This window comes from Bufo bufo, chromosome 6, assembly GCF_905171765.1.
Source record: "Bufo bufo chromosome 6, aBufBuf1.1, whole genome shotgun sequence".
In the NCBI taxonomy this organism is placed as follows: domain Eukaryota; kingdom Metazoa; phylum Chordata; class Amphibia; order Anura; family Bufonidae; genus Bufo; species Bufo bufo.
The window spans coordinates 53,184,497-53,209,899 of NC_053394.1; the positions used below are offsets into that span (position 1 = coordinate 53,184,497).

At 43.3% G+C, this 25,403-nt stretch overlaps 1 pseudogene; it reads right to left on the minus strand.

Moving 5' to 3' along the window:
- Window positions 1–25,403, minus strand: part of LOC121005492 — a 239,421-nt pseudogene that overhangs the window by 101,230 nt on the left and 112,788 nt on the right.

The window sequence follows — 25,403 nt, forward strand, 5'->3', positions numbered from 1 at the left end:
CTGATAGAGGGGGGTAGGGAAAGCTCTTTGCTTGTTGGAATGAACATGGAAGTTGACGTTATGGGGCCAGATCAGCGAGTCTGAAATGGGACGATCAGAGAATATTTGATAAAGTATATTAGTAAGTTCATTCATGATCAATAAACTGATTTTACTGCCCCTGGACAACCGAATCCAGTTTTCTATAACTAGAACTTAGTTTTATATGGTTAACTGTCTAATATGCAATGGGTTGTGCTTAATTCCCTCATCATTTGCAAGATCGGTGCTTGTTGTTAGTGAACAAGTCTATTCATATTTACATCTTGAAGAAAGAAAACTGTACAAACCTTATAGAGAACTTGCTACATTGCATCTAGTGTTGAGCGAGCATGCTCGAGTCAGTGTATTTAAATCTAATTTAGCCTCTATTTCTGAAAAGATTCTGGCGGGATTCAAACTACACTATAGAGCTGCATGGCTGTAATGTAGAAGGTTATGAGTTTGAATCCTGCCAGAAACTTTTCAGAAATAGAGGCTAAATTAGATTTTAATACACTGGGGTGTCCCCAAGCACTGACTCCATATATGGACATAGCTATATATGGAGTCAGAGCATGGGGTGCCTGGTTTAATGCTCGGGTTCTCCCATTGACTTCCATTGTGCTCGGGTGCTCGGTAGAGCACCCGAGCATCGGTAAGTGTTCTACTCGAGCACCAGAGCACACGAGCACTTTGGTGCTCGACCAACACTAATTGTATCCAATCTTATAGTTTAGACCAGGCATCCTCAAACTGAGGCCTCTCCAGCTGTTGTAAAACGTCAACTCCCACAATGCACTGCTGTAGGCTGATATCTGTAGGCTGTTTGGTCATGTTAGGAGTTGTATTTTTGCAACAGCTGGAGGGCCGCAGTTTGAGGATGCCTGGTTTAGACCTTCACTAATCTAAACTTTTGATATATCCCTATAACAGATCACAAGTTTTCAGCATAGTGACCCTTTAAAGAGACAATCTTGTTGGACAATCGTCAGGAATTTTCTTTTTTTATAGCGGGAGCAGTCCCCATTAAAAAAATAATAATAAAAAAATAATAATAATAATAATAATTAATTAAGGAATATCTAACTAAAAAAAGAACATTTAATATAAAGGTCCTTTTAATGCAAGCGAAGAAAAAAACTTAATTATTTGAAAGTTCACTAAGATTTTTCTGCTAATTATGTAAAATGACATTTTTTGCATACAATTGAGGTTAATGTGGCTGAGCTCTAATACTATGTGCATCATGTAGACAGGCGTGGTTCTATTTTTTGGAAGAAAACAGCTCAAATAGATGTCTGTGCAGTTTCCTTGTGACAACTTACCCAAGAGCAACAAGTCCCCAAATCCAGGTCTCAGGGAAATCTGTTCTTACTTTTTCACTTTCTTCTGGCTTTGGTATTGGCTGTGATGATGAGCGGTCTACTGCGCCATCGTTAAATACAGGCGGTGCGCCTGCGGGAACTTAAAATAAATACATACAAAGATGTAAGAAAAAATATATATATAACAATCTCCAGTGCTAATTATTGGATATCTATCATATAGGTCACTGACTGGCCTTGTAAAACAGACCTTGAAAATATAAGGCTACCTGTACACAACTGAGGATCGTTTTGCTGAAATTGCGCACAAATTTAATGGAGTGGGGAGGAACGTAACCAAATAAAGGAAAATTCACTGCGGCATGTTGTGTATCACTATTTTTTCAAGAGCTCCCTCTGCATTTCAATCTTCGATCCACCGTTGGTTTTCATCATTTGATAAAAATAAGAATGCTTCCATTCACTGACAGCACATACAAGCCTTGAAAACGGTGAACAAGTACTGTCTATTAGAATTTCTGACTAATCAGTGAAAACAAAGTGGCCCCGTCAGCTCTCCTGACTAGTGATGAGGGGCAGGGGCATTTTTCAAATTCGCAATATTTTGCCAATATTTTGTAGAATATTCGTGATATATTCGCAAATTCGAGAATTCGAGATAACATTCTTGATTACGAAAATCGGCAATGCACGCGAAATACAGGCGTGGCTCATTTATGCTACATTTCTCAAGTTGGTATAAGTTTCCTGAGACTGGAGAAAATGGTTGGCACGGCAGAACATTAGAATAGATTTATATGCAGATAGAGTGCTCTAATATATTTGCGCTTGCGAATTTTCAGCAATTAATGATGAGCATATTTTTTCGCAATACGTGCAACTTGTGACATCACAGCACTATGTCTGTAGCATGTATGTATGGACAGCAGAACCTATCAGCTACACTATAGAGATGTCTCTTTCATAACTGCAATAAACTTTAGAAAATAGCTGCTGGGGAGGTTCTTATATAGTAAGGGGTAAGCAACTTTTCTATTGGCTGCTAGGGATGTTGCTAAGCTGTGACAAAGCCTTCTCATTGGTCCACAAGCTAGAAGAAGGGAGGGATGATCACCTGATGTGTACTGTGTTATAAAACAAAACAAAAGAAACGAATATTCGATTTTACAAATATATAGCGTTATATTCTGAATATTTGTGAATTCTCAAAGTGCCGATATTCGCGATTAAAATTTGCTATTCGAATATTAACGCTCAACGCTACTCTTGACATGTCTACTGTAATAAATACTTGTATTCTCCATTAAGTAATAATTCTGTTTTTTTTTTCCTTAGAGCTTTGGCTTGCGCCGTTCCTCTGTTATTCCTCTCATACATGAATACATTGACAACCATTCCCCTTCCCCTAGCATAGGAAAGGTACAAGACAAAGTTCTTAGTAATTATCTAGAATTATTGTTTCATAGAGGATGCAAGTGTGTCTCATTATCTAGATTTTATATAAAAAGGTAACTAGTAACTTACCAGAAGCAAAAGGCATAGTTTCAAATGTTCTTTCACCGGAAAATACAAATTCATTACACTTTAGAGGTTTCTTAATATGTGCACTGGTTATTATTTTTAAACGCATGGCCTATGAGGAAATACAAAGTGACAAAGTAAAATAAATACAATTTTATATATATATATATATATATTAGCAGAAGGACCCAGCTTATATTTTGTCTATTTCATTTTATGTTTCTGTGTCGTAAAAAGATATCGATAGTTCCCCCCATAACAGTGACCTCTACAGTACCCGCCCCTTTAACAATGACCTTCACAGTCCCCACCCCTTTAACAGTGCTTGCCCTTTAACAGTGTTCTCCACAGTGCCCGCCCCTTTAACAGTGACCGCCCCTTTAGCATTAACCACTTCTTTAATAGTAACCTTCATAGTGGCCGCCCCTTTAACAGAGACCTCCACAGTGCCCGTCACTTTAACAGTGACTTTTACAGTGACCTCCCCCTTTAACAGTGACTTTCACAGTGACCGCCCCTTTAAGAATGACTGTCACAGTGACCTCCTCTTTAACAGTGACTTTCACAGTGACCGCCCCTTTAACAGTGACCGCCCTTTAACAGGGACTTTCACAGTGACCGCCCCATTACCAGTGGCCGCGCATTTAACAGTGACTTTCACAGTGACCGCCCCTTTAACAGTGACTTTCACAGTGACCGCCCCTTAAACAGTGACTTCAGTGACCGCCCCTTTAACAGTGACTTTTACAGTGACCGCCCCTTTAACAGTGACTTTCACAGTGACCACCCCTTTAACAGTGACTGTCACAGTGACCTCCCCTTTCACAGTGACTTTCACAGTGACTGCCCCTTTAACAGTGACTTTCACAGTGACCGCCCTTTAACAGTGACTTTCACAGCAATCGCCCCTTTAACAGTGGCTGCCCCTTTAACAGTGACTTTCACCGTGACCGCCCCTTTAACAGTGACTTTCACAGTGACCACCCCTTTAACAGTGACTTTCACAGTGACAGCCCCTTTAACAGTGACTTTCACAGTGACCGCCACACAAATTTGGTGAAGATCGGTCCAGTTGTTTGGTCGTGCATAAAGAACGTGTAGATGTCTAGACAGACAGAAACTCATTTTTATATATATATAAGATATACTAGCAGAAGGATCTGGCTTTGCACGGGTATATTTCATCTATTTCATTTTATGTTTCTGTGTGTTGTAAAAAGATATTGACAGTTTCCCCCATAACAGTGACCTCTACAGCCTCTTTAACAATGACCTCCACAGTGCCCGCCCCTTTAACATTGAACTCCACAGTGACCACCCCTTTAACATTGAACTCCACAGTCCCAGCCCCTATAACAATGACCTTCACAGTGCCCGCCCCTTTAACAGTGACCTCTACAGTGCTCGCCCCTTTAACAGTGACCATCCCTTTAGCATTGACCACCCCTTGAACAGTGACCTTCATAGTGGCCGCCCCTTTAACAGTGACCTTCACAGTACTCGCCCTTTTAACAGTGACTTCCACAGTGCCCGTCCCTTTAACAGAGACCTCCACAGTGCCCGCCCCTTTAAAAGTGACTTTTAGAGTGACCGCCCCTTTAACAGTGACTTTCAGAGTGACCGCCCCTTTAACAGTGACTTTCACAGTGACTGCCCCTTTAACAGTGACTTTCAGAGTGACCGCCCCTTTAACAGTGACTTTCAGAGTGACCGCCCCTTTAACAGTGACTTTCACAGTGACTGCCCCTTTAACTGTAAACAAAATGTAGAAGCAGCACCACTCGGTCCTTATTGATGTATTCTTGTAGATGCAACAGCCTCACCAATGGCCCTGGATCCAACGGCTGGAATATATAGCTAAATGCAGACGGTATCAGCAGCATATCACATTATCGACTTTTATTCGGACTTCAAAGCAACAGTACACATAGCAGCAAAGTTTCGGCTGATATACAGCCTTTGTCAAGCCTATTCACATTGGGTTACATCCATGTATTTATGGTAAAAACAAGTGCGCCACCCCATCCAGATTATCCAATTACAGGCAATGGTATAAACTGACCAACGAATATACACATTTCTTCAACCCCTCTTTAGCCTAATATACCTCTATGTCTCACCTGAATGTCAACCAATCACACTATAAGTCAATCCCATCATCACATGACATCGCTGTGCACCATGTGTAGATCATAACATCCATTACAGCGTTCGGCGTCTCTCACCGCTATGTGCGCATGTATGCACAGCTGTCCAATCACTCACGTCAGAGCGGTCACCCTGGGTCGCATACCTCAGATCTGCGAATCAAGTACGATTCACAACAACTGCTGGCACTACAAAACAGGGGCACAGATATCCCTGGTGCTATTTTAACCAAAGCTTTTAAACCTAAGATTTTAAAAACACCTATTCTTAACCATTCGCCACAAACCATAGATAGCACGGACCCAAAATATCCAGAACAAAATAAACGGCCCCCGAAAAGAAAATCCCTCCACACTGACCTAAGATGTGCCTTAATAAACGCCAGATCGGCAGTTAAGAATAAATATGAAATTCGCGACCTATGCATAGATGGAAACTATGAATGTCTGTTCATTACGGAATCATGGTTTACAGAAAAGTCCAGGGTAGACATCGGGGAAATTCTCCCACCAGACTACAACATCATCATAAAGAATAGGCCGAACAAACAGGGGGGAGGGATAGCGATTGTACATAAAAACACAATAAAAATAACAGAAATTAACCTTCCTACGGAAAACCCATCATGGGAAACACTCATAGCACGTCTGACGTTAGGAAATAAATATACAATAATAACAGCGTTATGTTACAGACCCCCAGGAACCCGCACTCATTTCACAGACAACTTCATAGAATGGGACACGGATCTCACAATAAAACATCATAGACTTCTTATTCTAGGGGACCTTAACCTTTGGTTCAACGATAAGCAAGATACCTCAGCCCAAAAAGTCACCACACAGTTCGACTTAGCCCAACTTACCTTAAGGGTTGACAAACCCACACATAAAGCGGGTCACTTGCTCGATCCGATTTTTGAAAAAAATCTAAACTTAACGGTAGAAGATCCAGAAGAATTGCCCTGGACTGACCACAGACTCATAGCCTTTGAACTCCACATCCCAATTAACACGAAGCAGCTAACCACAGGAGAAAAAAAAAATTGGCGAAGAAATAACAACAACCTGACATATGACAAACTCCTACCTACCTTAGAAGAATACATCAGCAAAATCGATCTCAATCTGCCCTGTGAGAAACTCACATTACAATTTGACGACATCGTCAAAAAAAACGGCGGACCAACATGCCCCCTTGAGACTGGTAAAGAAATCAGGGAAAAAAGCACTGTGGTATACGAGAGAACTAAAAATAGTGAAAATAGAATGCAACAGACTAGAGAGGGCATGGAGGAAAAACCCGATAGAAGAATCACAGCTAAAATATAAGACCCAACTGACGATTTACCACAAAGCAATCTTTAAGGCCAAACAAGACCATTTTGCTAGCGAGATCGAAAATGCTGCTCAAAAGCCTAAAAAGATCTTTCAGATCATTTTCGATCTAGCTAACCCTGATGGCCTCAAAACCACTATCCCCGAATCCCAAGACCTCTGCAACGACATCTCGAAATTTTTTAAACAAAAAGTTGATGACATCCAAAACGACATCTTGCTAGCTCAACAGGCAACTGTTCCCCCCATAGAGAACAACGTGATAAACCCCACCCACACCTTTACTCTATGCCCATTAAAACTTGAAGACCTAACTAAAAGCATGAAAAATATGTCCAAAGCAACTTATCCCCTCTCCAATATCCAAACTAAATCTCTTATTGAATGCACGACCACCATTGCCCCGTTAATTCTAAGAATTATAAATGACTTCTTTCTCAGTGGTAACGTCCCTGAGACTCTCAAGTTAGGAATCATAACTCCCCTCCTCAAGAAACCAGGAGCAGATATAAATATGATGGCCAATTTCAGACCGATTACCAACATCCACCTAATAGCTAAAATCATGGAGATAGCAGTGGCAAGCCAACTCCAGCTGCACGTAGAACAGCATCGACTTCTAGATGAATATCAGTCGGGCTTCAGGCCAACACACAGCACGGAATCCGCCCTGGTCAGCCTTTGGGATGAAGCCCTAGGGGTCGCTGACGAGGGAGGGGGGACTTGGCTGGTTCTCCTAGACATGTCGGCAGCCTTCGACACTATCAGCCATTCCATCCTCCTAAATAGATTAAAAGCTGACATTGGAGTAGATAACCACGGACTTGCCTGGTTTGACTCTTTCCTGAAAAACAGAGTTCAGAGAGTCAAACTGGGCTCATTCTTTTCCCCAGTCGAGAAGGTGGAGTGGGGAGTCCCTCAGGGATCTCCCCTCTCGCCATTACTCTTCAACATTTATGTCCGACCTCTGCTCGCCATTCTGAAGGAGTATAACATCAGCTATGAGTCTTATGCGGACGATACACAGATCCTTTTGAGAGTATCGAAATCCGCTGATGACTATAAACTCATGCAAGAAGGACTAAATAAGGCCAGGAACTGGCTAGCACATAACCACCTCAAACTCAACCCAACCAAGACTGAGCTTATTGCACTACATAAAACACCTGAGGCTGCCGCCCCGTCTATCTTTGGGGAAAACGTTGGTTGCCATTGCCACACAAGGAAAGAGTCTGGGGATAATTTTGGATCAAGAAATGAGCCTCCGTCCCCAGATTAAAGAAGTAATACGGAAAGCAAACTTCGCCCTATTCCTTCTAAAAAAAGCCCTACCGTTTCTCCCCAACACATGCAGACAGGTCGTGGTGGGAGCGCTAGTCAACTCCCACCTGGACTACGGCAATGCAATGTATGCGGGGCTACCAGAGAAAGATCTGAGAGCTCTGCAACTCTGTCAAAACAGAGCCATCCGGCTCATCAAGAAACTAGACTGGACAGACTCTGTTACAAAAGCACGCAGGGAACTCCACTGGCTCCCAGTGAAAGAGAGAGTGCAGTTTAAGCTGTGCTGCTTAACACACAAAGCCCTCCACAAAACAGGCCCCATCTATCTGCAAAAAAAGATAACACGTTACCATCCTCCTAGAGAACTGAGATCCACCTCAGCCTCCCTTTTGTCGGTGCCAAGAACCCGCCTCAAGACAAGGGGGGACAGACGTTTCTCAGCATTAGCCCCCAAGATCTGGAACTCCCTCCCAGAACATATCAGAACAACATCAGATTACCTGGAATTTAGGAAGCTGGTTAAGACCTGGCTATTTGTGTAGGATGACGTAGGGGCTCACAAATATAGCCGTCCACAAGCGCTTCGATCGGATTGAGTTCCTCTAGAGCAACTATCTGACCTCACAGAGGGCGTCCCAATGTTGCCACAGCAACCCACAGCGCCATCGGAGGCATCCAAGTTTCTACAGAAGCCTCACAAATATAGACTGTGATCCACCACCTATATATGAGCAGCCCAAAGTGATCACAATCCACACTATATAATATAGATTGTAGGACAGTGACACCAGACTACCCAAACAATTATTCCACATGATCCAGCAATGTCAGACCCACGAGTGCGATCAGGGCACACTATATACATCCCAATATCCAGAGGCACTATATATGTCCAAATATCGAGAGGCGGTATATACATTCATCTACATATAGCTTAACCAATAGCTTAATTCTGTGCCGCCAAAAGTACATGCGAGTATCATCGTCTGCTCCGCCGTAACGGCAAGACAGAATTACCATATACCCTCCCTCAGATAATCATGGATGGGGAAAAAGGCCACTGTATGTAAAAACAATATACAAAATTGTACACCCACAAAGACATTACACAACAACAACTCAATCAATTGTGGAAACATTGACCTCAATGTTTAATCCATAAGTTCGGAGTGACTTCAAATTGTGTATCCATTTGAGTTCTTTTTTCCTCCGAATCTTATTCTTATCACCTCCCCTTCAGAGATACCCTACACCATCTATTGCCCGAAAATGTAGTTGATTTAAGGAATGTCCACACTTAATAAAGTGCTTTGCTACAGGTTTATCAATCAAGCCTTTCCTTATTTTACTCTTGTGTTTATTGATCCGCTCTCTTAATTCCATAGTTGTCTCACCAACATACAGTATATGAAACTGACACCAGACTACCCAAACAATTATTCCACATGATCCAGCAATGTCAGACCCACGAGTGCGATCAGGGCACACTATATACATCCCAATATCCAGAGGCACTATATATGTCCAAATATCGAGAGGCGGTATATACATTCATCTACATATAGCTTAACCAATAGCTTAATTCTGTGCCGCCAAAAGTACATACGAGTATCATCGTCTGCTCCGCCGTAACGGCAAGACAGAATTACCATATACCCTCCCTCAGATAATCATGGATGGGGAAAAAGGCCACTGTATGTAAAAACAATATACAAAATTGTACACCCACAAAGACATTACACAACAACAACTCAATCAATTGTGGAAACATTGACCTCAATGTTTAATCCATAAGTTCGGAGTGACTTCAAATTGTGTATCCATTTGAGTTCTTTTTTCCTCCGAATCTTATTCTTATCACCTCCCCTTCAGAGATACCCTACACCATCTATTGCCCGAAAATGTAATTGATTTATGGAATGTCCACACTCAATAAAGTGCTTTGCTACAGGTTTATCAATCAAGCCTTTCCTTATTTTACTCTTGTGTTTATTGATCCGCTCTCTTAATTCCATAGTTGTCTCACCAACATATATGAAACTGCATGGGCACTGTATCATATAAATGACGTCTCTAGATCTACACATGTAATATCCTTTCAACTTGTATATTTTGCCACTGTATGGATGTGGGAAGCTATCACCTCTCATGATGCCACTGCAGTTGCAGCATGAGAGACAAGGAAAATTCCTATATTTTTTAGGGGCCAAGAGTAGTGGTCTATCCAGATCTTTCCCTCCGACATCTGCCTTCACAATTCGATCACGAATGTTGGGGCCCCTTTTATATGCCATCATGGGAGGTAATTCAAATTCCTTGAGAGTAGGCAGACCTCTATGTAGGATCCTTTAACTGTGACTTTCACAGAGACCGCCCTTTTAACAGTGACTTTCACAGTGACCGTCCCTTTAACAGTGACCGCCCCTTTAACAGTGACTTTCACAGTGACCGCCCCTTTAACAGTGACTTTCACAGTGACTTCCCCATTAACAGTGACTTTCACAGTGACCGCCCCTTTAACAGTGACCGCCCCTTTAACAGTGACTTTCACAGTGGCCGCCCCTGTAACAGTAACTGCCTCTTTAACAGTGACTTTCACAGTTGCCGCCCCTTTAACAGTTACCGCCTTTTTAACAGTGACTTTTACAGTGGCCGCTCCTTTAACAGTAACTTTCACAGTGTCCACCCCTTTAACAGTGACTTTCACAGTGACCGCCCCTTTAACAGTGACTTTCACAGTGACCGTCCCTTTAACAGTGAATTTCACAGTGACCGCCCCTTTAACAGTGACTTTCACAGTGACCGCCCCTTTAACAGTGACTTTCACAGTGACCGCCCCTTTAACAGTGACTGCCTCTTTAACCACCTCAGCTACCCTAGCTTAAACACCCTTAGTGACCAGGCCACTTTTTACACTTCAGCACTACACTACTTTCACCGTTTATTGCTTGGTCATGCAACTTACCACCCAAATGAATTTTACCTCCTTTTCTTCTCACTAATAGAGCTTTCATTTGGTGGTATTTCATTGCTGCTGACATTTTTACTTTTTTTGCTATTAATCGAAATTTAATGAAATTTTTGCAAAAAAATGACATTTTTCACTTTCAGTTGCAATTTTTTTTTAAAAAAACGACATCCATATATAATTTTTTCTCTAAATTTATTGTTCTACATGTCTTTGATAAAAAAAAAATGTTTGGGTAAAAAAAAATGGTTTGGGTAAAAGTTATAGCGTTTACAAACTATGGTACAAAAATGTGAAATTCCGCTTTTTGAAGCAGCTCTGACTTTCTGAGCACCTGTCATGTTTCCTGAGGTTCTACAATGGCCAGACAGTACAAACACCCCATAAATGACCCCATTTCGGAAAGTAGACACCCTAAGGTATTTGCTATGGGCATAGTGAGTTCATAGAAAATGATGATTTTTTTTTATTAATTTTTTTTCCTTACAAAGTCTCATATTCCACTAACTTCCATGAACTCACTATGCCCATCACGAAATACCTTGGGGTGTCTTCTTTCCAAAATGGGGTCACTTGTGGGATAGTTATACTGCCCTGGCATTCTAGGGGCCCTAATGTGTGGTAAGTAGTTTGAAATCAAAATGTGTAAAAAATGACTAGGCTGCAAAAAAGTGTCACACATGTGGTATCGCCGTACTCAGGAGAAGTTGGGCAATGTGTTTTGGGGTGTCATTTTACATATACCCATGCTGGGTGAGAGAAATATCTCGGTCAAATGCCAACTTTGTATAAAAAAATGGGAAAGGTTGTCTTTTGCCGAGATATTTATCTCACCCAGCATGGGTATATGTAAAATGTACGGCGATAGCAGATGTGTGACACTTTTTTGGATTTCACAGGCCATTTTTTACACATTTTGATTTCAAACTACTTACCACACATTAGGGCCCCTAGAATGCCAGGGCAGTATAACTATCCCACAAGTGACCCCATTTTGGAAAGAAGACACCCCAAGGTATTTCGTGATGGGCATAGTGAGTTCATGGAAGATTTTATTTTTTGTCACAAGTTAGTGGAATATGAGACTTTGTAAGAAAAAAAAAAAATAAATCATCATTTTCCGCTAACTTGTGACAAAAAATAAAAAATTCTAGGAACTCGCCATGCCCCTCACGGAATACCTTGGGGTGTTTTCTTTCCAAAATGGGGTCACTTGTGGGGTAGTTATACTGCCCTGGCATTTTAGGGGCCCTAATGCGTGAGAAGTAGTTTGAAATCAAAATCTGTAAAAAATGACCTGTGAAATCCGAAAGGTGCTCGTTGGAATGTGGGCCCCTTTGCCCACCTAGGCTTCAAAAAAGTGTCACACATGTGGTATCGCCGTACTCAGGAGAAGTAGGGCAATGTGTTTTGGGGTGTCTTTTTACATATACCCATGCTGGGTGAGAGAAATATCTCGGCAAAAGACAACTTTTCCCATTTTTTTATACAAAGTTGGCATTTGACCAAGATATTTATCTCACTCAGCATGGGTATATGTAAAATGACACCCCAAAACACATTGCCCAAATTCTCCTGAGTACGGCGATACCAGATGTGTGACACTTTTTTGCAGCCTAGATGTGCAAAGGGGCCCAAATTCCTTTTATGAGGACATTTTTAGACATTAGGATCCCAGACTTCTTCTCACGCTTTAGGGCCCCTAAAATGCCAGGGCAGTATAAATACCCCACAACTGACCCCATTTTGGAAAGAAGACACCCCAAGGTATTCAATGAGGGGCATGGCGAGTTCATAGAATTTTTTTTTTTTTTGGCACAAGTTAGCAAAAATTGATTTTTATTTGTTTTTTCTCACAAAGTCTCCCTTTCAGCTAACTTGGGACAAAAATTTAAATCTTTCATGGACTCAATATGCCCCTCAGCGAATACCTTGGGGTGTCTAATTTCCAAAATGGGGTCACATGTGGGGTATTTATACTGCCCTGGTATTTTAGGGGCCGTAAAGCGTGAGAAGAAGTCTGGAATCTAAATGTCAAAAAATTTTTACGCATTTGGATTCCGTGAGGGGTATGGTGAGTTCATGTGAGATTTTATTTTTTGACACAAGTTAGTGGAATATGAGACTTTGTAAGAAAAAAAACAAAAAAAAACAATTTCCGCTAACTTGGGCCAAAAAAAAGTCTGAATGGAGTCTTACAGGGGGGTGATCAATGACAGGGGGGTGATCAATGACAGGGGGGTGATCAGGGAGTGTATATGGGGTTATCACCCCCCTGTCATTGATCACTCCCCTGTAAGGCTCCATTCAGACGTCCGTATGTGTTTTGCGGATCCGATCCATGTATCCGTGGATCTGTAAAAAACATATGGACGTCTGAATGGAGCCTTACAGGGGGGTGATCAATGACAGGGGGGTGATCAATGACAGGGGGGTGATCAGGGAGTCTATATGGGGTGATCACCCCCCTGTCATTGATCACCCCCCTGTAAGGCTCCATTCAGATGTCCGTATGTGTTTTGCGGATCCGATCCATGTATCCGTGGATCCGTAAAAAACATACAGACGTCTGAATGGAGCCTTACAGGGGGGTGATCAATGACAGGGGGGTAATCAATGACAGGGGGGGATCAGGGAGTCTATATGGGGTGATCACCCCCTTGTAAGGTTCCAGTCAGACGTCTGTATGTGTTTTGCGGATCCGATTCATGTATCCGTGGATCCGTAAAAAACATACGGACGTCTGAATGGAGCCTTACAAGGGGGTGATCAATGACAGGGGGGTGATCAATGACAGGGGGGTGATCAGGGAGTCTATATGGGGTGATCAGGGGTTAATAAGGGGTTAATAAGTGACAGGGGGGGTGTAGTGTAGTGGTGTTTGGTGCTACTTATTACTGAGCTTCCTGTGTCCTCTGGTGGTCGACCCAAGCAAAAGGGACCACCAGAGGACCAGGCAGCAGGTATATTAGACGCTGTTATCAAAACAGCGTCTAATATACCTGTTAGGGGTTAAAAAAAATCGCATCTCCAGCCTGCAAGCGAACGATCGCCGCTGGCAGGCTGGAGATCCACTCGCTTACCTTCCGATCCTGTGAACGCGCGCGCCTGTGTGCGCGCGTTCATAGGAAATCTCGGGTCTCGCGAGAAGACGCATATATGCGTCCAGGAGTAATGAATCGACCGCCTCCAGGACGCGTCCCTGCGTTCGGTGGTCCGGAGGCGGTTAACAGTGACTTTCACAGTTGCCGCCCCTTTAACAGTGACCGCCCCTTTAACAGTGGCTTTCACAATGTCCGCCCCTTTAACAGTGACTTTCACAGTGACCGCCCCTTTAACAGTGACTTTCACAATGACCGCTCCTTTAACAGTGACTTTCACAATGACCGCCCCTTTAACAGGGACTTTAACAGTGACCGCCTCTTTAACAGTGACTTTAACAGTGACCGCCTCTTTAACAGTGACTTTCACAGTAACCGTCCCTTTAAAAGTGACTTTCAAAGTGACCGCCCCTTTAACAGTGACCTTCACAGTGAACGCCCCGTTAACAGTGACTTTCACAGTGACCGCCCCTTTAAGCAGTAAAGAAATATGGCTGGGTTGTTATGGAAACCTGGAGTAAAACTGTGTTTATAAAAGTTGGGATTTGAAGAGAAAGACTTGCAGGCTTGTATTGGGGAGGGGGGGCTAACTTTTTGGGAATATCTCAGGGACGGTATGTCCTAGAGAGCTGATGTCTAGACAGACAGACAGAAACTCATTTTTAGATATATATAAGAGATAGATCTAATATATAAAGCTGAGAGTATGTGTGTGTGTGTGTGTTTGTATGTCCGCTCAATGAATCCGTGCCGTCGCATTTACAATCACAAAATTTGGCACAAAGGTACATCGGGAAGATGTCCGGGAAGGTTTTAGACCAAGTCTCTAGGATGTACCGTTCCTGAGATATTCCCTAAAAATGCATTAGCCAATAGAAGCTTGATCAAATGACCCTTATCAGCCAATTGAAGCTCGCAGGTCCTCCAGCCTCCCCTTTAACAGTGGCTGCCCCTTTAACAGTGACCGACCCTTTAACAGTGACTTTCACCGTGACTGCCACTTTAACAGTGACTTTCACAGTGACCACCCCTTTAACAGTGACTTTCACAATGACCGCCCCTTTAACAGTGACTTTCACAGTGACCACCCCTTTAACAGTGACTTTCACAGTGACCGCCTCTTTAACAGTGACTTTCACAGTGACCGTCCCTTTAAAAGTGACTTTCAAAGTGACCGCCCCTTTAACGGTGACCTTCACAGTGACCGCCCCTTTAACAGTGACTTTCACAGTGACCGCCCCTTTAACAGTGACTGCCTCTTTAACAGTGACTTTCACAGTTGCCGCCCCTTTAACAGTGACCGCCCCTTTAACTGTGACTTTGACAGTTGCCGCACCTTTAACAGTAACTTTCACAGTGTCTGCCCCTTTAACAGTGACTTTCACAGTGACCGCCCCTTTAACAGTGACTTTCACAGTGACCGCCCCTTTAACAGTGACTTTCACAGTGACCGCCCCTTTAACAGTGACTTTCACAGTGACCGCTCCTTTAACAGTGACTTTCACAGTGACCGCCTCTTTAAAAGTGACTTTCACAGTGACCGCCCCTTTAACAGTGACTTTCACAGTGGCCGCCCCTGTAACAGTGACTGCCTCTTTAACAGTGACTTTCACAGTTGCCGCCCCTTTAACAGTTACCGCTCTTTTAACAGTGACTTTTACAGTGGCCGCCCCTTTAACAGTGACTTTCACAGTGACCGCCCCTTTAACAGTGACTTTCACAGTGCCCACCCCTTTAACAGGGACCTTCATAGCGTCCGCCCCTTTAATAACAGTGACCTCCACAGTGCCCGCCCATTTAATAACCGTGACCTCCACAGTGCCCGCCTCTTTAATAAAAGTGACCTCCACATTGTCCGCCCCTTTAAGCAGTAAAGAAATATGGCACATCGGGAAGATGTCCGGGAAGGTTTTAGACCAAGTCTCTAGGATGTACCGTTCCTGAGATATTCCCTAAAAATGCATTAGCCAATAGAAGCTTGGTCAAATGACCCTTATCAGCCAATTGAAGCTCGCAGGTCCTCCAGCCTCCCCTTTAACAGTGACTGCCCCTTTAACAGTGACTTTCACAGTGACCGACCCTTTAACAGTGACTTTCACCGTGACCGCCCCTTTAACAGTGACTTTCACAGTGACCGCCCCTTTAACAGTGACTTTCACAATGACCGCCCCTTTAACAGTGACTTTCACAGTGACCGCCCCTTTAACAGTGACTGCCTCTTTAACAGTGACTTTCACAGTTGCCGCCCCTTTAACAGTGACCGCCCCTTTAACTGTGACTTTTACAGTGGCCGCACCTTTAACAGTAACTTTCACAGTGACCGCCCCTTTAACAGTGACTTTCACAGTGACCGCCCCTTTAACAGTGACTTTCACAGTGACCGCCCCTTTAACAGTGACTTTCACAGTGACCGCCCCTTTAACAGTGACTTTCACAGTGGCCACCCCTGTAACAGTGACTGCCTTTTTAACAGTGACTTTCACAGTTGCCGCCCCTTTAACAGTTACCGCCCTTTTAACAGTGACTTTTACAGTGTCCGCCCTTTTAACAGTGACTTTCACAGTGACCGCCCCTTTAACAGTGACTTTCACAGTGACTGCCCCTTTAACAGTGACTTTCACAGTGACCACCCCTTTAACAGTGACTTTCACAGTGACCGCCTCTTTAAAAGTGACTTTCACAGTGACCGCCCCTTTAACAGTGACTTTCACAGTGGCCGCCCCTGTAACAGTGACTGCCTCTTTAACAGTGACTTTCACAGTTGCCGCCCCTTTATCAGTTACCGCCCTTTTAACAGTAACTTTTACAGTGGCCGCCCCTTTAACAGTGACTTTCACAGTGACCGCCCCTTTAACAGTGATTTTCACAGTGACCGCCCCTTTAATAACAGTGACCTCCACAGTGCCCGCCCATTTAATAACCGTGACCTCCACAGTGCCCGCCTCTTTAATAAAAGTGACCTCCACATTGTCCGCCCCTTTAAGCAGTAAAGAAATATGGCACATCGGGAAGATGTCCGGGAAGGTTTTAGACCAAGTCTCTAGGATGTACCGTTCCTGAGATATTCCCTAAAAATGCATTAGCCAATAGAAGCTTGGTCAAATGACCCTTATCAGCCAATTGAAGCTCGCAGGTCCTCCAGCCTCCCCTTTAACAGTGACTGCCCCTTTAACAGTGACTTTCACAGTGACCGACCCTTTAACAGTGACTTTCACCGTGACCGCCCCTTTAACAGTGACTTTCACAGTGACCGCCCCTTTAACAGTGACTTTCACAATGACCGCCCCTTTAACAGTGACTTTCACAGTGACCGCCCCTTTAACAGTGACTGCCTCTTTAACAGTGACTTTCACAGTTGCCGCCCCTTTAACAGTGACCGCCCCTTTAACTGTGACTTTTACAGTGGCCGCACCTTTAACAGTAACTTTCACAGTGACCGCCCCTTTAACAGTGACTTTCACAGTGACCGCCCCTTTAACAGTGACTTTCACAGTGACCGCCCCTTTAACAGTGACTTTCACAGTGACCGCCCCTTTAACAGTGACTTTCACAGTGGCCACCCCTGTAACAGTGACTGCCTTTTTAACAGTGACTTTCACAGTTGCCGCCCCTTTAACAGTTACCGCCCTTTTAACAGTGACTTTTACAGTGTCCGCCCTTTTAACAGTGACTTTCACAGTGACCGCCCCTTTAACAGTGACTTTCACAGTGACTGCCCCTTTAACAGTGACTTTCACAGTGACCACCCCTTTAACAGTGACTTTCACAGTGACCGCCTCTTTAAAAGTGACTTTCACAGTGACCGCCCCTTTAACAGTGACTTTCACAGTGGCCGCCCCTGTAACAGTGACTGCCTCTTTAACAGTGACTTTCACAGTTGCCGCCCCTTTATCAGTTACCGCCCTTTTAACAGTAACTTTTACAGTGGCCGCCCCTTTAACAGTGACTTTCACAGTGACCGCCCCTTTAACAGTGATTTTCACAGTGACCGCCCCTTTAACAGTGACTTTCACAGTGACCGATCTTTTAACAGTGACTTTCACAGTAAGTCCCCTTTAAGCAGTAAAGAAATATGGCACATCGGGAAGATGTCCGGGAAGGTTTTAGACCAAGTCTCTAGGATGTACCGTTCCTGAGATATTCCCTAAAAATGCATTAGCCAATAGAAGCTTGGTCAAATGACCCTTATCAGCCAATTGAAGCTCGCAGGTCCTCCAGCCTCCACATACACAGTTTTACTCCAGGTTTCCATGACAACCCAGCCATTTTCTCTTCACTGCTGTAGGAGAGCTTTAAAGGAAATCTGTCATAAAGATAATTGCTATTGAAGTAAAGCTATGGCCTAATAGCACTTAGTACCTTATTTCAAGATGTGCCAGCATTAGATGTTTTTATCCTCTGAAAATCCAGTTTATTTGGTATGCAAATGAGCCAGTAAGATGCCCAGAGGGGCGTCACTCTTGCAGGAAGGAGCCCAGACACGTCCAATGCCACAATGTATCCACCCTCAAAAGACTTAAAACCCCACCCCCAGGTCCCACTAAGCCATGCCCCTGGACTGTTTAGGCCACGCCCCCTCCCACTCCTGAGCCTACGGGGATTGAAAAAATGAAGGTAAAAATCAACCTCTAGGTCCCGCTAAGCCACGCCCAGAGCTGGTTAGGCCACGCCCCTTCCAATTCTCAGCCGACAGGGATTGAAACAATGAAGGTAAAAATCAACTTCTGTCAGCTGCAGGGGTGGAAGGGAGGGTGACTTTCTCCCTGCAGCTCACACTCTGACAGCTCTTTGCTGCTGTCTTAGAGTGAGCTGTTTAAAAGGATACGTCCTCGATTCGGTTAGGCCATGCCCCCTCCCACTCCAAAGCCGACTGAGATTGAAAAAATGAAGTTAAAAATCAACTTCTAGGTCCCGCTAAGCCACGCCCTGATCTGGTTAGGCCACGCCTCCTCCACTCCTCAGCTGACAGGGATTGAAAAAATAAAGGTAAAAATCAACTTCTGTCAGCTGCAGAGGTGGGAGGGAGGGTGACTTTCTCCCTGCAGCTCACACTCAGACAGTACAGTGCTGCTGTCTTAGAGTGAGCTGTTCAAAAGGACACACCCCAGATCCAGTAAAGGCCACTGTTAAGGGGACGGGCCCCTGTGGGGATCACTGTCAAGGGGGTGGTATGCTGTGAAAGTCGCTGTAAAAGGGGAAGGCTGCTGTAAAGGTCAAAGTTAAGGGGGTGAGCTGCTGTGGAGGTCCAATGTTAAGGGACGGCGCACTGTGGGGGGTCAGTGTTAAGGGATGGGGGGCTGTGGAGGTCACTGTTTTGGGGGCGGGGTGCTGTAGATGTCACTGTTATAGTGGATAGTGTTGATATTTTTTAGCGACACACACAAACATTTTATTAAATAGATTAAATATACCTGAACGAAGTCGAATCCTTCAGCTAGAATATATATATATAAAAAAGAAAATAATGGCGGCACTGGAAAAAACACAAGGAGGGTGCTAGGTCCAGGGATGTAGCAGCTTACCCCGTCTGATAGAGATGAAAAAATGGACAGCACTCCAAGTAAAAGCTAGTGGTGTTTATTCACCCATGTGGATGGCAACGTTTCAGCTCATACAAGAGCCTTTTTCAGGCTCTTGAAAAAGGCTCTTGTATGAGCTGAAACGTTGCCATCCACATGGGTGAATAAACACCACTAGCTTTTACTTGGAGTGCTGTCCGTTTTTTCATCTCTCTCTCTCTCTATATATATATATATATATATATATATATATAAATAAATTCTGTAATTTGTTTATGCACAGCCAAACGACTAGACCGATCTGCACCAAATTTGGCATATAGGTAAATCAGGACATCAGGTGTCTGGGAAGGTTTTAGACCGAGCCTCAGATCTCTAGGTTATACCATTCCTGAGATATTTCCCCCAAAAAATGTATTAGTAAATATGAGCTTGCAGCTTCACTCACATACTAACTGCCATTTATACAGTCACATGACCCGTATTATCCAATACAAACTTGCAGGTCCTTCAGTCTTGACATACACAGTTACACCATGTTTCCATAACAACTCAGACATTTTTCTTCACTGTTAAGAGGTCACTGTTAAGGGGCAGGGTGCTGTGGACGTCTTATACTAAGGGGCAGGGTGCTGTGGAGGTCTTATATTAAGGGGCAGGGTGCTGTGGAGGTCTTATATTAAGGGGGCGTGGTGCAGTGGGTGAGTCACTGTTAAATGTGAAGTGTCCCCATGCAGGCCATTGTTAAGGGGCGGGGACGCTGTGCAAAGTACTGTGGGGGTTTCTGTTATAGACACAGGCAACTATGGAGGTCACTGTTAAGGGGGCAAAATGCTATAGAGGTCACTGCTAAGGGCTAGATCACTGTGAAGGGTCACTGTAAAGGATGTGGGCCACTGTGGAAGTCAGTGTTAAGGAGGCGGGGTACTATGGAGGTAAATTTTAAGGGGGTTGGGTGCTGTAGAGGTCACTGTTAAGGGAACAGGCACTGTGGAGGTCACAATAAGGATGGCGGGGTACTGTGGAATTCAATTTGAAGGGGGCGAGGTGCTGTAGAGGTCATTGTTAAGGGGGTGGGTGCTGTGAAGGTCTCTATTAAGGGGCGGATCACTGTGCATGTCCCTGTTAAGGGGGCAGTGTTCGGTAGAGGTTACTTTGAAGGCGGCGGGGCATTGTGGGGTGACTGTTAAAGAGGCAGGCCACTGTAGAGGTCACTTTTAAGGGGACGGGCCACGGTAGAGAACACTGTTATGAGGGCGGGGGGCTGTGGAGGTCAAAGTTAACTGGTTGGTCTGCTGTGGCGGTCACTATTAGGGAAGGGTGCTGTGGAGGTCACTGTTATGGGGGACACAGTGGATATCTTTTAAACCCACACACAAACATTAAATGAAATAGATGAAATATACCTGGGTCCTTCTGCTAATATATACACTCACCTAAAGAATTATTAGGAACACCATACTAATATGGTGTTAAACCCCCTTTTGCCTTCAGAACTCCCTTAATTCTATGTGGCATTGATTCAACAAGGTGCTGATAGCATTCTTGAGAAATGTTGGCCCATATTGATAGGATAGCATCTTGCAGTTGATGGAGATTTGAGGGATGCACATCCAGGGCACGAAGCTCCCGTTCCACCACATCCCAAAGATGCTCTATTGGGTTGAGATCTGGTGACTGTGGGGGCCATTTTAGTACAGTGAACTCATTGTCATGTTCAAGAAACCAATTTGAAATGATTCGAGCTTTGTGACATGGTGCATTATCCTGCTGGAAGTAGCCATCAGAGGATGGGTACATGGTGGTCATGAAGGGATCGACATGGTCATAAACAATGCTTAGGTAGCCCGTGGCATTTAAACGATGCCCAATTGGCACTAAGGGGCCTAAAGTGTGCCCAGAAAACATCCCCCACACCATAACACCACCACCACCAGCCTGCACAGTGGTAACAAGGCATGAAGGATACATGTTCTCATTCTGTTTACGCCAAATTCGGACTCTACCATTTGAATGTCTCAACAGAAATCGAGACTCATCAGACCAGGCAACATTTTTCCAGTCTTCAACAGTCCAATTTTGGTGAGCTCGTGCAAATTGTAGCCTCTTTTTCCTATTTGTAGTGGAGATGAGTGGTACCCGGTGGGGTCTTCTGTTGTTGTAGCCCATCCGCCTCAAGGTTGTGCGTGTTGTGGCTTCACAAATGCTTTGCTGCATACCTCGGTTGTAACGAGTGGTTATTTCAGTCAGCGTTGCTCTTCTATCAGCTTGAATCAGTCGGCCCATTCTCCTCTGACCTCTAGCATCCACAAGGCATTTTTGCCCACAGGACTGCCGCATACTGGATGTTTTTCCCTTTTCACACCATTCTTTGTAAACCCTAGAAATGGTTGTGCGTGAAAATCCCAGTAACTGAGCAGATTGTGAAATACTCAGACCGGCCTGTCTGGCACCAACAACCATGCCACGCTCAAAATTGCTTAAATCACCTTTCTTTCCCATTCTGACATTCAGTTTGGAGTTTAGGAGATTGTCTTGACCGGGACCACCCCCCTAAATGCATTGAAGCAACTGCCATGTGATTGGTTGACTAGATAATTGCATTAATGAGAAATAGAACAGGTGTTCCTAATAATTCTTTAGGTGAGTGTATATATATATATATATATATATACACACACACACACACATCAAATAAGGCCTGCATAAAGATGATGACGTTTGTCTCCACCTGTATGCCATTTACCATTTACACAATCCAGGTGTCATCTATCCTATGGTGTATGCAGTTTCTCCAGAGAAGGAAGTCTTGGTTGTTACAACTTAATTTCGATGGGGATGAAACTAACCAGCTTTTTTTCCCAAAGAAACCATTGCAGTTGCACAAGCTGCCTTAATGATGTGTATGCCATTGTGAATTGGTCATATATACACAGATATGTGAAATATCCTTTCATTGCAGTATAAATAAATATTGCACTTGTAATTTCTCGACTGATAGACATTTAAATGCTACAATTGTGACATTAAACACTAATGACTAAGACCCATTTTACACATACTGTATGGTGCTTGTCTTAGATTCCCCCTTGCGCTGACATAGGATTCATCTAAATTATGGCGAGGCGTCCCATGTTCATATGTGCCCGCATTACTGAGAAAAATGACGTTTTGCAGAGAAAACCGAGCCTCTAGGTGTAACGGCAACGCCCCGGTTGCTCCTAGAGGCTCATTTGCATATATCAAAACATCATTTTTCTCAGCAATGCAGGAACGTATGAACATGGGACCAACACAGATGTCTTCAGCTGCCAACCGCACGTGTAACAGTTCAGCCAGTTTCATAGGTACAAAGCTGCTGACAGATGCTCTTTATAAGCTTTTACATATTTTTTTTTATGTATATATTGATGCTTCATGTAATCTTGTATTAATTTATGTACTTTACCTTAAACATGCTGTATACATCCACAGTCTCATCTCTGGGGAACCATGGTCTTGATGGCCTTCTAATCAAGGACTCAGGGAAAAAAGGCCTGAATGGTGGAATAAATCCACATGTAGGTTCATCTTCCTGGACACGATGATCATACCATCCAAAATCAAAGGAGGGGAAGAGGTTGAAAACCTTAAAAAAAAAAAAAAAGTAAGGACGTTTGAATATTAATGTCATCCTTAATATGAATTTACTGCATGAACACATTTGGGTATATCTACTTGTCTCCACTTTCTACACATTACTCTCTACTACTTAACTGGCTGAGCACAAGTATAGAACTAAAGGGTTAACTTCATACACGCCTGTAGCCATCCACTTACATGTGGCTGGGCTGCAATACCGGACACAACCCATGGAGAAGATATCCCCCGTTTCAGACAACTTTGGGCCTTCTCAGTAGTAAGGACTTCCTGAGCGCCTGCTGAAGAGGTGCCTGCTAAGTTCCCTAGCGTTTGCTATTTTTGGGAGGAGGTAGGAGCACCCACCTTGCAAATTAATATTACTGTCTTAATTGTGTTTAATAGGTTAAAATGTTTGAATGTTGACTGTCAGGATGGGAAAGGGTTAACTGCAAAATGTTTGTACCTACTTGTAAGAAAAACGGTGGTTCTTCACTAACCTAAAGGTTTGCTAAACAGATCGGCTACCCTGTAAATTACATTAACACTTACTTTGTTAGCAGTCAGCTCTTTCTCTGGTTTCATCAGTACCACGCTTTGATCTACCACCCGCAGACCACAGAGAGATCCAGGAGCAGCCTCAACCTGGAGAGACACATCTAATCCTGGTAGAACCTCCCCAGGGGAAAACTTAGTTGATACCTGGAAAGAGATTACAACTTAATAGGAAATAGACATAGAACAACCAGAGACAGCCCTGATACCTGACTGAACACTTGTTTAGGACTCTCCTACTTAGTGTCCTTCACATGGCACCCTATCTTCCTGGTCACTCTTGCATTTGGGTAGACACCAATAATTGATTCTCCAGCCTACGCCTGCCTGCTTCATAAGAAAAGGCTTCTATGATTAGGGGTCAGCCTGATCAAGGGAGAATACTGTGTACCTATAGCCCATGGAGTAAACGTCAATTCTGTTATCATGACTTTGCTGCAATTGCACTAATAACTGTTAGATATTGATGCAATCCTAGTGTAATAAGATGCGCAGGAGTAGCTTCAAGGCTCAAGCATCATACTTTTTTCTCAGTATCCAGAAAGCTATGTTAGATGCTACATCTCCTGCACTTAGTTGTGAATTTCAATGTTAGATGCAGAAGAACAAAAAAGGAAAAACTAAGCAACTTTGTTTCAAAACAGGAAACCAAATGCGGAATCATTCTGCTTTTTCCTGAAGTCATTCAAAAATTGAACATATGTCCCCCAAAATGGTTCCATTCAAAATGCAACTCAGTCTGCAAAAAACAAGCCCTCATTCAACTATGCCAACAAGAAAATAAAAAAAATGATGTCTTTTAAAACATGGAAACTAAAGAATCAAACAAATTTCCACATCCTGGAGTCAGTAATATATTACTTAAAGAACTTACTTTATTCTTGAAACATTTTTGTACAGTGAATTTTGCATTATCTGCTAACATTTCTCCATTAGGCAGCATGATGTAAACAAGGGCATGAATAAACATAGAAGTGCTTGCACTCAAAGGAAGGTTCAAGGTAACTTTTCCATGGATATCTGTGATAAAAGAAAACATAATTGACTGAAAGCCACTTTTAGCCTCATAGATCTAGTGCAAGGATCCACAATGCATCACCCATAACATACTAAGGGTCCATTTTAGAGATGAGTGAATTGATTCTAGGGATATAATTAGGTATATTTAGGCTTTTATCAGGGAAAGCATAGAGAGTTAGGGACTGAGTGCTCTGAGTTGTGTTGCATGCAGCTGCTGGCAAGTTCTATATTACAAAACCCTGCAACAATCTCAGGTTTTGACATTTATAACTCATTTCTGTTGTGATGCATTCTTGTGGTCAATATTCTGGAGAAAACAGTTGATATATTTGGCACAAATCAAAATTCCATTCATTTTGGTGCATTTCACGCCATAATTCTGGTGCAACGTGCTTAGTAAATGTCCCCCATTGTATTACTTCAAGATACCGTGCAGTTTAAGAGAACGCATATTACTGAATTAAGGGGGATTCGTCAGTAAGGCACACGGAGTAACAAAAGACTTTAGAAGTCAGGGCCAGGCATGATCACATTTACACTGCCTGGTCATGTCAATCAAAGTGGGCATGGCAGTTGCAGAGAGAGCTGAGCCTCTAGGAGGAAGGGCAACACTCCATTGCTTTTGGAGGCTCATTTGCATATATAAAAAAAACATTTTTGTCTCAGTAGAAATGATGAACATATCAGCATGGGACCAACATAGGTGCCTTCAGCTGCAAAACGCACATATAACAGATCAACCAGTTTTGTGGGTACAAATCTTCTGACAAATGCCCTTTAATATAGCAGTTTCATTCAATACATTATATTACCATTGTAAATTGTCAATATCAGTGTGCAATGTGTTTGTATAAAGGGCGGGACATTTAATTGCACTTCTATCTATAAATGATCTGGGTAAACACTTGCAAATTTGCTACAGTTCAATAATCTATGTATCAACCCAGTGATTTTACATTTACAATTCCTCCTGTTCCTACTCTTCT